The following is a 12,174-nucleotide window of genomic DNA, read 5'->3' on the forward strand; positions in this document are numbered from 1 at the left end:
TTCATGCATGAATTATGAGAACCTTAATCAAGATTTTTTTTTTTTCTTAAGTATTTTTATTCTTCTTTAGGCATGAAAAAAACACTGCAATTGATTTTTTTATTTTTTTATTTTTATTTTTTATTATTATTATTACACTGGTCAACAACAAATTTAAGTTTTTTGAGCTGATTTAGGATAATTTTCGTGTTCTGAATCCAAAAATCACATTAATTTTGCTCAATCAGGTCAACTTTCTCAACTATGCTACATATTGGCTTTTTAACATTTTTGCTTACATTTATGGGCATTTTCACATCATATGATACAAAATTCTTTCATATTTCTTGCAATAAACGAGTTCTGAAGATTTTACTTTTGCCAATTTATGATTAATGTTTTTTTTTTAATATTACAGGTGAATGAAATGGCTTCGACTAGAAGATCTTGCAAAAATAAGCCTGACGTATTCTGCTACATCTGCGGTGAATACATAATAAATAATAAATACATCCTGTTAGAAAATGATTTTTTTTCTCTTAAAACCTATTTTGGGTGAGAACTATATAAAAAATCAACTGATAAAGTCACAAAAATGTAATCAATTTTGTGAGAAGATCAAATTTTTCAAAATCAAATTAGCAAAAAAACCTGACCTGATTGAGAAAAACAGATGTCATTTTTGGATTTAGCGGTGCAAAATGGTCCTAATTCAGTTGAAAAAACCTAGACAACTTGCAAAAAACATTTTTTTGTAACCCAGTGTTATCCTCTTTAAATCCACATTAACCCTTAAAGATCTTGTGCTACTTTTGTGGTAGTTCCCAAATGAATTTCTCTTTATTTTTAACCTTAAGTGATTAATTACACTGGTCAACAACAAATTTATTGTTGAAGTTTTCTGAGCTGATTTAGGATAATTTTGGTGTGCTGAATCCAAAAATCACATTAATTTTGCTCAATCAGGTCAACTTTCTGAACTATGCTACAAATTGGCTTTTTAACATTTTTGCTTACATTTATGGGCATTTTCACATCATATGATACAAAATTCTTTCATATTTCTTGCAGTAAACAAGTTCTGAAGATTTTACTTTTGCCAATTTATGATTTATGTTTTTTTTTTAATATTACAGGTGAATGAAATGGCTTCGACTAGAAGATCTTGCAAAAATAAGCCTGACGTATTCTGCTACATCTGCGGTGAATACACCATTGTACCTAACAGGAATCAAGTGATCAAATGATTTTTTTTCTCTTAAAACTTATTTTGGGTGAGAACTATATAAAAAAATCAACTGATAAAGTCACAAAAATGTAATCAATTTTGTGAGAAGATCAAATTTTTCCAAATCAAATTAGCAAAAAAAAAAAACCTGACCTGATTGAGAAAAACATGTCATTTTTGGATTTAGCGGTGCAAAATGGTCCTAATTCAGTTGAAAAAACCTAGACAACTTGCAAAAAACATTTTTTTGTAACCCAGTGTTTGTTTGTTTTTTTTTTATGTACCGATTTTTCATGGAAATGCAAAAATATCCACTCATCTGGACACCATGAGTTACATTTTTTTGAAGAAAAGAAACATGCATTTACTAATATTCTGTGTGAAAACTATGAAATATTTCTTTTAATCTTGCTAATCTGATGTTTTATCACATTTTAACATACTCTAATATTAGTTATTACTCACTTTATGGAGATAACGTGCAAAAAAAAAACCTTTTTTTTTTTTTTTTAGTTAATTATAGTCTAATAACAATAAGAAGGAATTGACTTACACTCAAACATGTCACTGCAGATCAGGTTTATCAAGAACAGCAAAGTTACAGCAATGGTATGTTCACTTTATTGGCTGATATGGAACTAAAACAATAAAATCCATGAATATATAAGATAATAGCTTTGAATAGCTGATGCATAGTGACCACTATGCATGAAAGGGTTAATTTTACTCGTAGTATGAAGATGGGAAAAATATTTATCATGCTAGCTGCATGTATTGAATGTTTGTTCATTGTTTGACATGTTCTGAGCATAAATAATACTTTAAAAACACTGATTAAACACACATTTTGTTGGAAAGTAAACCTATGTCTTTAATAATATTAAAAAAAAAAAAAAAAAAGATGGCGCATCTTGTTGCATGTTTTATGGATAAAAAAACAAAACATGTCATTTCTTAATTTTTCATTCAGGACCAACAGTCAGCTTATATTAAAGAACATATTTTCACTCTGTCATCTTTTATGGTTTGTTTTCCAAAACTAAAAGACTGTTCATGTGCTAATGTTGCGTAACTTTACCTAATTTTACTCATAGTATGAAGATGGGAAAAAAAATATTTATCATGCTAGCTGCATGTATTGAATGTTTGTTCATTGTTTGACATGTTCTGACCAAAAATAATACTTTAAAAACACAGATTAAACACACATGTTGATGGAAAATAAACCTATGTCTTTCATAATATTTAAAAAAATAACAAGATGCTGCTTCTTGTTATATCTTTTATGGATAATTAAACCATGTCATTTCTTAATTTTCTATTCAGGACCAACAGTCAGCTTATATTAAAGAACATATTTTCACTCTGTCGTCTTTATGGTTTATTTCTAAAACTAAAACTGTTCATGTGCTAATGTTGCGTAACTTTTGCTAATTTTAATCGTAGTATGAAGATGGAAAAAAAATATTTATCATGATAGCTGCATGTATTGAATGTTTGTTCATTGTTTGACATGTTCTGAGCATAAATAATACTTTAAAAACACTGATTAAACACACATTTTGTTGGAAAATAAACCTATATCTTTCATAATATATATAAAAAAAACAATGCTGCATCTTGTTGCATGTTTTATGGATAATAAAACCATGTCATTTCTTAATTTTTCATTCAGGACCAACAGTCAGCCTATATTAAAGAACATATTTTCACTCTGTCGTCTTTTGTGGTTTATTTTCTGAAACTAAAAGACTGTTCATGTGCTAATGTTGCATAACTTTACCTAATTTTACTCATAGTATGAAGATGGGAAAAAAAATATTTATCATGCTAGCTGCATGTATTGAATGTTTGTTCATTGTTTGACATGTTCTGACCAAAAATAATACTTTAAAAACACAGATTAAACACACATGTTGATGGAAAATAAACCTATGTCTTTCATAATATTTAAAAAAATAACAAGATGCTGCTTCTTGTTATATCTTTTATGGATAATTAAACCATGTCATTTCTTAATTTTCTATTCAGGACCAACAGTCAGCTTATATTAAAGAACATATTTTCACTCTGTCGTCTTTTATGGTTTATTTTCTAAAACTAAAACTGTTCATGTGCTAATGTTGCGTAACTTTTGCTAATTTTAATCGTAGTATGAAGATGGAAAAAAAATATTTATCATGATAGCTGCATGTATTGAATGTTTGTTCATTGTTTGACATGTTCTGAGCATAAATAATACTTTAAAAACACTGATTAAACACACATTTTGTTGGAAAATAAACCTATATCTTTCATAATATATATAAAAAAAACAATGCTGCATCTTGTTGCATGTTTTATGGATAATAAAACCATGTCATTTCTTAATTTTTCATTCAGGACCAACAGTCAGCCTATATTAAAGAACATATTTTCACTCTGTCGTCTTTTGTGGTTTATTTTCTGAAACTAAAAGACTGTTCATGTGCTAATGTTGCATAACTTTACCTAATTTTACTCATAGTATGAAGATGGGAAAAAAAATATTTATCATGCTAGCTGCATGTATTGAATGTTTGTTCATTGTTTGACATGTTCTGACCAAAAATAATACTTTAAAAACACAGATTAAACACACATGTTGATGGAAAATAAACCTATGTCTTTCATAATATTTAAAAAAATAACAAGAAGCAGCATCTTGTTATTTTTTTATGGATAATTAAACCATGTCATTTCTTAATTTTCTATTCAGGACCAACAGTCAGCTTATATTAAAGAACATATTTTCACTCTGTCGTCTTTTATGGTTTATTTTCTAAAACTAAAACTGTTCATGTGCTAATGTTGCGTAACTTTTGCTAATTTTAATCGTAGTATGAAGATGGAAAAAAAATATTTATCATGATAGCTGCATGTATTGAATGTTTGTTCATTGTTTGACATGTTCTGAGCATAAATAATACTTTAAAAACACTGATTAAACACACATTTTGTTGGAAAATAAACCTATATCTTTCATAATATATATAAAAAAAACAATGCTGCATCTTGTTGCATGTTTTATGGATAATAAAACCATGTCATTTCTTAATTTTTCATTCAGGACCAACAGTCAGCCTATATTAAAGAACATATTTTCACTCTGTCGTCTTTTGTGGTTTATTTTCTGAAACTAAAAGACTGTTCATGTGCTAATGTTGCATAACTTTACCTAATTTTACTCATAGTATGACGATGAAAAAAAAAAAATATCATGCTAGCTGCATGTGTTGAATGTTTGTTCATTGTTTGACATGTTCTGAGCATAAATAATACTTTAAAAACACTGATTAAACACACATTTTGTTGGAAAATAAACCTATGTCTTTCATAATATTAAAAATAAAAGATGCTGCATCTTGTTATATCTTTTATGTATAATAAAACCATGTCATTTCTTAATTTTCCATTCAGGACCAACAGTCAGCCTATATTAAAGAACATACTTTAAAATTACTCAGGTTTCTGTATAGTTGTTGTCTCAGTTCATCAGGTGTTCAGACTTATGGCTGAACTACTTCATGCTCTTCCAGGAATTAGTCCAGGTCAGTATTTGTACTGGGTGGATGTCTGCAAGTGGTACTTCAGCCTTGGTATGCTTTAATCAAACCTTGTGACTTGTGTCATGTGACGGGACTATTTTGATATGTGTAACCCCGTTTTCACTTCAGAGGCAGGAATAGCCTACTTTCTGCTGTGCAGACCTTTTATGAGTTGGTTACGTCACAGACAACTCTATAAAACTCTCCAATTAGTTAAATGCAAGTGGAATGATACTGCTGCTGCTATAGAGAATTAGCATGTCTGCGTTCCAGTGCATACTCAGGTCTGTGTATTAGCTCTGTTTTGTGTTAGCATCAGGGAAAATCCCTTAATAGTGTTTTTCACAATTAAAAAAAATGCATTAAGAGTAAGTTTTAGTGGTTCTAAAGTAAAAGAGAATGGATAGATGAAATAAGAGGGTCAGCTGCATAAACTGGGGCGAAATTCAAGCACTGACAAGTGTGAAAAACACTGAACAATCCTTTTTTATGTGTTTTTCCAAATGAACAGCTGCACAGTCATACTGAAGCACTGGAAGCTTTTAGCATCAGTGAAGGCTTTCAAATTCAGCTGATGCCACAAAGCTTTTACAGATCTTACAAGAAACTAACTGAGCAAGTGGTGTCATTTACAATAAACCCCGCCCCTTGGATGTACTGTACCTTATTTTGGCATCGATCCAGCTGATGTCAGCATGTCTATGAGGGTGCTGATGTCAGCATGTCAACTGCCTCTATATTTGTGCCAAGTTTGAAGTACATTGAAACAAAAATGATGTTTTTATAAACATTTGAAATTTTGTCCATAGTAAGTAAATGAAAAAAAAAAAAATTTTTTTTTCAAAAATTCATAAAAAATGTGAACTTTGACCTACTTTTCTCAAAATGTAATCGCATCTATTTTGGGTCACCGGCAATCTATAAACCCAATTTGGTCTGAATTCAACCAATAGTTTTGCTGCTACAGACATTTGAAATTTCACCCCTTACAAGTAAATGGGGAAAACAAATTATTTTTAAATTCCTAAAAAATGTAAACTTTGACCCATTTTCCCAAAATGTAATCGCATCTTTTCTGGGTCACTGGCAATCTATAACCCCAATTTGGTATGAATTCAACCGATAGTTTTGCTGCTACAGACATGTGAACTTCTGCCCATTATAAGTAAAAGGGGAAAAAAAAGAATTTAAAAAAAATCCTAAAAAATTTAGACTTTGACCTATTTTTCCTAAAATGTAATGGCATCTATTCTGGGACACTGGCAATCTATGAACCCAGTATGGTATGAATTCAACCAATACTTTTGGTGCTACAGATATGTGAATCTTCACCCATTATAAGTAAATGGGTAAAAAAAGAATTAAAAAATTCGTTAAAAATTTAACCTCTGACCTATTTTTCCCAAAATGTAATGGCATCTCCTCTGGGTCACTGGCAATCTGTAAACGACATTTGGTCTGAATTCAACCAATAGTTTTGCTGATACAGACATTTGAAATTTCACCCCTTACAAGTAAATGGGGAAAACAAATTATTTTTAAATTCCTAAAAAATTTAGACTTTGACCCATTTTTCCCAAAATGAAATTGCATCTATTCTGCATCACTGGTAGTCTATAAACCCAGTTTGGTCTGAATTCAAAAAATAGTTTTGCTGATACAGACATTTTAAATTTTGCCCATTATAAGTAAATGGGGAAAAAAATAATTTAAAAATTCATAAAAAATTTAACGTTTTACCTATTTTTCCCAAAATGTAATGACATCTCTTCTGGGTCACTGGCAATCTGTAAACCACATTTGGTATGAATTCAACCAATAGTTTTGCTGATACACACATTTGAAATTTTGCCCAATATAAGTAAATGGAAGGTGGGGTTGGGGGTGGGGATTTTAAAATTCATAAAAAATGTGAACTTTGACCTACTGTTCCCAAAATGTAATGGCATCTATTCTGTGTCTCTAGAAATCTATAAACCAAATTTTGTATGAATTCGACCGATAGTTTTGCTGCTACAGACATTTGAAATTTCGCCCATTATAAGTAAACAGGGAAAACAAATTATTTTTAAATTCTTAAAAAATTGAAACTTGGACCCATTTTTCCCAAAATGTAATCACATCTATTCTAGGTCACTGGCAATCTATAAACCCAATTTTGTGTGAATTCAACCAATAATTTTGCTGCTACAGACATTTAAAATTTTGCCCATTATAAGTAAATGGGAAAAAAAAAAAAAAAAAAAATTCATAAAAAACTTTAACTTTGACCTACTTTTCCCAAAATATAATCACATCTATTCTGGGTCACTGGCAATCTATAAACCAAATTTGCTATGAATTTGACCAATAGTTTTGCTACTAGAGTGTTAACAAACAAAGAAACAAACCAAACCTCCTCCTGCTTCAGGGGGCGGGGTAATAATGAATGACTGACAGGTGAAAAAATCTGGCTAATTCAGGTCCTGAATACAGAAATGTGGGCTCTTAAAGTTCTGTGCATTGTAGTCCGGTGTAACTAAACCCATTCTGAGGCTTGTTTGTGAGAAAAATCAGCTTTTCTGCAAAACTCGTGTTGTTAGGATGCATTCTGGCAGACTATAACTGTGTGTGTGTGTGTGTGTGTGTGTGTGTGTGTGTGTGTTGCTATCTCAGGTGGTTAGACTTAGTCCTGGGCTGAGCCTCTTACAAAGCCATCATCCATGTATTAGTGTCAGTCAGTGCGTGTGTGTGTGTGTGTGTGTGTGTGTGTTGTTAGATTAAAGGCTTAAATTATGATGGCATTAGTGTTGGCTACCAGGAGGAGCATGTGTGTTTGTGTTGTGTGTGTGTGACAGGGATGTATTCAGACATCACAGCACGGGCTTTTAATTCACTAATAACTTTAAACATCATCAAATAATCACCAAAGTTTGATGGAGGGGGTACAAGATAAAATAAACATGGGGGGGGGGGGGGAATACCAAAAACATGCACTTAAAAACACGTCACAAATAATTTACAGTTTCACTCTGGCTTTTATACTGCAACATTCGAGCAGTCAACCAGCATTTTTATGACTTTTCTTCCACGTTAAAGTGTTACAGAGCCAAAGATTCCCTTTAGCAAACAAAGAATTGCATCACATTAAAGGAATAAAAAAAAAGAAAAGTCTATATTTTTTACAGCAAGAGTACACTATGGAAACGGCAAAACATGACTTATCCTTTTTTTTGAAACATCATATATTTTCCATTTGAGCAGAATATTCTTACATTTTGAGTACAATGTGCTGTCATGTACAAAAAAAGCTTTAGAATAAATTGAATATCAAACAGAGAGAAGGATACGAGCAAAATAAATCAACGGATGAGACATTTTCCTGATAGTTCACTAAAACAAGGGTGACGCCATTTGTCAAATCTTACAATTAATCATGTGAGAGATGTCTTTAACCCTCCGGTATCTGGCTGCGCCTTTTATGCACACTTTGCAATTTGTGTTAAAAAACTTCATATTATTTTTCACAATTTAAATAAGGTTAGAATTTAAAAGTTGTTCATTTTTGCATGATCTTTAAAATTCTGGCCACCAACTAAAATTTGCACATTGTAAACAAAAGAAAATTACAAGACTAGCATCTGTCTCCCAAGTGTGCCTAAAACGCACTATTTCTTCCATAAAACCACTGTTTTTGATCCGAAAGCCATTAAGGCATAAATCCTGCTTTTACTGATATCTGGGCTTCATTTGAGAGGTGAGGGTCTAAATTAATTTATTAACATCGTTAATGTTGCTGTTAATCATTGACATCTGCCAGGCTGCACACATCTAATAATATGTGATCCAATTTTTCTGTAGTATTTTGAAAAAAAATCTTTTTTTGTGCTTTTTTGCATTAAAAATGTAATGGCATCATGATGAAAAGAGATCGTTTAAAGGGTTAAAAAAAAATGTAAAATGAATGATTATTTGATATGTATGATGATTAGGGCTGACCTTGATTTACAAAAAAAATCAAATCAGAGCAGAAAAATAAATCAATATATAATATTTAATAGTTTGATTTATAGGTGTGCATTTTATGCACACTTGGTGACAGATGCTAGTATTTTGAACATTTGACCTTGTGCCAAAAATAATAAAGCAAATTAACCAATGTTGGAGTTAATCATTGACACATGCCAGGATGCAAAAATCAAATAATATGGGATCCACTTTTTATGTAGTATTTTGAAAAAAATACATTTTTTTGTGTTTTTTGCATCAAAAAAATGGTTTGTTTACTTTCCAAACATGGCATTTAAAGGGTTAAAAAATGTGACAATTATTGAGTATTTGATATTTTTATTTACGGCTCAAGTTGATGAAATAGAAGTGTAAAAGAATTAAAAACAAACTGTATGAAAATTTTATTGATATTATTCCACAAGTGTGCCAAAAAGGCACACTTGGTGCTTAGTAAGGGCCTTACTGGACAGGATACCGGAGGGTTAACAATTCCATGTTTGATTTTTTTTTTTTTTTTTTTTTTACATGAAAAACAAATGACTCCAGGTGGATGTAGACGTGACAACAATAGTAAATATTTTAAAGGAACTTAAGGAGTGGTATCTGTTAAATCCTGGAGTTGGAGTGTGAATGACAGTTTCAGGTAAGGTGCAGTTTGTACAATGCGATTAACCTTCACAGACTCCAACAGCTGCTGGCGACCAAAAAAAAACACTGATCTAGAAATTCTAATAACTTGTGATCCACTAATCCCATCAATACTTTGACATAATTTGGGTAAATCACAGTTTCTAAGCATTTCAGTGGTATCAGATGTGTCTGTTTTGGATGTTCAGAGGCTCTGTAGTGAATGAAAGAACACTATCATCTTCTGCAACTCGTGGTTTGGCAAATGAGTGGTTGTACATGTTTGATTTGATGTTCAGCTAATGAGATTTTTGGCTGAAAAGGTCACTCTTTCATAATTTTCTTTCAGTTTTTGGACGAATATCTACATGGTCTGTCAATAAAACATAAGAAAATATGTACATTTCACTGAAAAATGCAAAATGCGGAGGATAATATTATAAGAAATCACTTAGGAAAGGTTATAGAAGAGTACAAACTCATTTGAAATAGTTCTAGGTCTTTAAGGACTGATAATATCTTTAACAGACCGAGCCTCACATTCTATAAAACACATTTTCAATGCTTTCAGTTTTTTCCTTACATATCATTATTATAGCAAAGTTCATCAGGATACAATATGAGGCATGCTTGTGCAATGCATGCTCGGTATGTGTTGAAATGATTTTTTAGATAAATAAATTCAATTATAGGTACAATAGGGAGGGTGTAGATTTGTATATGGGCGGTACGGACATGTTCCTACCAATATTTGTGCAGTTTCATTTACATTATCTTGTCTTCACACCTGTAAAATGGCTACTTGCATATTCATAGAACTGGAGCAACATCCAGGAAGTAGTCTCCTCTGCTATCACGCACAGAAAGTACGTTTGTCTGTGTCATCAGGTTTTATACCTCCAAATAAGAAAATGTGAATGCAGATTTTTTTTTCACCACCTACAGTGCAAGTAGTTGATAGTCAATTGCCACTTAATTTTAACCCATACAGACCCAAACAGCCACTGGTGACCTAAAGCATCTCTTTAATACCTGTTGATCTGTAAATCTATGAATACATGTAAATAATTGGTGTAAAATGTAGTTTGTCGTCTTTTCATGGTCATCAGATATGACCCATTTGGATGTTCAGAGGCTCTGTTGTGAACGTGAAAACACTGTTATTTTGTACAACATTGATTCACCAGTAAAACCCATGGGGTTGGATCAATGACAGTGGATGGACACACTTGGATTTATGTTCAGTTACTGATATATTTTACTGGAAATGTCACTTTTTTCTGTTTCTCATATAATAATCTTTGACGTTACTCTGAGCTTTTATGAACATCTACATCAGGGGTCTCAAACTCATTTTCCTTCAGGGGCCACATTCAGCCCGATTTGATCTGCAGTGGGTCGGACCAGTAAAATAATAACAGAATAACATATAAATAACGACAACTGCAAATTTTTGTCTTTGTTTTAGGGTAAAGAAAAAAAGAAAACACATGAAATTATGAAAATACTGACTTTTACAAACTATCCAAACAAAAAAAGATGTGAATAACCTGAAAAAAACTGAAATTTCTTCGGAAAAATCAGTGCAATTTTAACAATATTCTGCCTCAACTTATCATTTCTACATGTGCATTATGGATCAGATCTACAAAGACAAGACTGAGGAACAGGCATAAAAGAGTTCAAGTTGTGCTGAATTTTCTTCAGACATTTCAGGTTGTTTGTATTTGTTCGGGTTATTGATGTTTTATTGTTACAGATTAGTTTGTAAATGTAAATATTTTCATAATTTAATGTTTTTTTTTGCACTAAAACAAAGAAAAAATTTTGAAGTTGTTAATTCAAGATGTTTTGCTAAATTTAAGATTTTTTTTTGGCTTAATTCAACATTTTTTCCTTAACTCAAGCAAATTTTTGTTGTTGTTGTTGAATTCAATTCAAGACTGTGGAATTTTTGACTTTGCAAATTCATCCCATGGGCCGCATTGGAACCTTTGGTGGGCCGCATTTAGCCCCCGGGGTGCATGTTTGAGACCCCTGATATACGTGATCAGTGAATTAAATATAAGAAAACACATTCTTTTTTAAATTTATTTATTTATTTTTAATTTATTTATTTATTTATTTTTATAAAAAGAAAAAAAAAGAAGAAAATACATGATTTACACTGAAAAAAACTCAAAATAAAGGGGATAATATTACAATAAATGGTGATAAATCACTTGAGAAAGGTTGAATATAGAGAAAAAATTAAAAAAAGACAAAAATCCAGGCGTTCACTTGGTTGGAAAAATTAGAAATTGTAAAAAGCCTTTACTTCATGAGGGTCTGTAATTATTTGTGGCTGGAGTTAAGTTAGTTTATTATTATTATTATTTTTTTTCTTTCCTAATTTCTACATATTCTTTCCTCTAATTACAAGAGAGTGGCTGCTGCTTACTCCCACTTCATTTCTTTGTAACACCCTGAAGAAGGCTCATACCAACACGCATTTAACTCCAGCCCCAAAGAATTAATCTACAGACTCTCATGAAATAAAGGCTTTTTACAATTTCTAATTTTTCCAACCAAATAAATGCCTGGATTTTTGTCTTTCTTAATTTTTCTCTATATTCAACCTTTCTCAAGCGATTTATCATTGTAGGATTATGCCCTTTATTTTGAATTTTTTCAGTGTAAATGATGTATTTTCTTATATTTAATTCACTGATCGTGTAGATGTTCATAAAAGCTCAGAGTAAATTCAAAGGTTATTATATGAGAAACAGAAAAAAGTGACATTTC

At 31.2% G+C, this 12,174-nt stretch overlaps 1 long non-coding RNA gene across 2 annotated transcripts in view; it reads right to left on the bottom strand.

Moving 5' to 3' along the window:
* Positions 1-7,625: 7,625 nt before the first annotated feature.
* Positions 7,626-12,174, bottom strand: part of LOC115438749 (uncharacterized) — a 31,545-nt gene continuing 26,996 nt past the window's right edge. Inside the window, exons 3-4 of one of the 2 annotated variants that reach the window (XR_003938146.1) lie at positions 9,251-10,402; positions 7,626-8,209 (exon numbers count right to left, since the gene is read on the bottom strand). This is a non-coding gene — a long non-coding RNA (uncharacterized LOC115438749). Of the gene's footprint in view, positions 8,210-9,250; positions 10,467-12,174 lie in introns of those variants that run through there. The other variant, XR_003938145.1, reaches the window with a different exon arrangement.

This window comes from Sphaeramia orbicularis, chromosome 18 (assembly GCF_902148855.1).
Source record: "Sphaeramia orbicularis chromosome 18, fSphaOr1.1, whole genome shotgun sequence".
Taxonomy (NCBI): domain Eukaryota; kingdom Metazoa; phylum Chordata; class Actinopteri; order Kurtiformes; family Apogonidae; genus Sphaeramia; species Sphaeramia orbicularis.